The 897-nt window shown below is 63.1% G+C and overlaps 1 protein-coding gene across 1 annotated transcript in view; it reads left to right on the top strand.

The window, feature by feature from the left end:
• ANO7 (anoctamin 7) overlaps positions 1 to 897 on the top strand; it is a 26,484-nt gene that overhangs the window by 21,085 nt on the left and 4,502 nt on the right. The gene's annotated exons all lie outside the window — the stretch shown is intronic.

Raw genomic sequence — 897 nt, 5'->3', positions numbered from 1 at the left:
GGCAGCCATCCCTGAGAGGGGCTTCCAGCCTGTGTCCCACTGTGTACGTCTACCTCGAAGCATGATGTGGACGTGGGGACAGAGGGTCCCTGGCCGAGCCGGGCCTGTGAAGGTTCCAGAAACGAGATCGTGGGGTTTAGAGAGGGGAGAGCTTGAAGAAGGATGGCCAGGACGGTGCCCTGGGCACGGGGGTCCAGAAGAGGGCCTGGGGGCAGTGGGTGGGGTGCTTCTGGAGTGGCCAATCTCCCCCAGCCCGGGAAGCGTGGCCCAGAGCACACGAGGGAGTGAGGAGAGGAGGGTGCGTGGAGACCTGGCCCTGGGGGTGGGAGGTGATGGGCTCGAGGAGTTTTCTCCACGCCCACACTCTGCCGGAGCCTCAAGTGTGTCCTGGCCAGGCAGTGCCATGGGCTGGAGGGCGGGGCTGTGTCCACTGCAGGTGCCCACACGTGGCTCCGAGGTCTCCCGTAGCCAAAGCCCGAGGGGTGGCAGTGGTGACTGTTCTCTGCATGGAAGGAAGCAGGGCGGTTCCTGGAGGGACCCGCCAGGGGGGCGGACCAGCCCCGTGGGGCCCCTCCTCACCGGGCCCCAGGCCCCCCTTCGGAATTTCACATAAGACCCAGGGACCCCTTTCAAGAAGCCATGGGGGGGAGGGAGAGCCCTGGCTGGCTCAGTTGGTGGACACGCAACTCTTGGTCTTGGGGTTGTGAGTTCGAGCCCCAAGTTGGATGTTGAGGTTACTTAAAAATCTAAAAACAAGAAAAGCCATTCCTAAAGCTCCGGAGAGGGGTGAATAGAGAAGTCAGCCCTGAAATCAGAAGGTTTCTGCGTCCAGTGCTGCAGGAGCCCCCGGGGTGTCTGGGCACCGGGGAGGAGAGTTCCAGAGTCCCAGACCCCAGA

This window comes from Crocuta crocuta, unplaced genomic scaffold (genome assembly GCF_008692635.1).
Source record: "Crocuta crocuta isolate KB4526 unplaced genomic scaffold, BGI_CrCroc_1.0 scaffold290, whole genome shotgun sequence".
In the NCBI taxonomy this organism is placed as follows: Eukaryota; Metazoa; Chordata; class Mammalia; order Carnivora; family Hyaenidae; genus Crocuta; species Crocuta crocuta.
The sequence above is the reverse complement of the archived record's forward strand: the minus strand, read 5'-3'. Positions and strand labels throughout refer to the sequence as shown.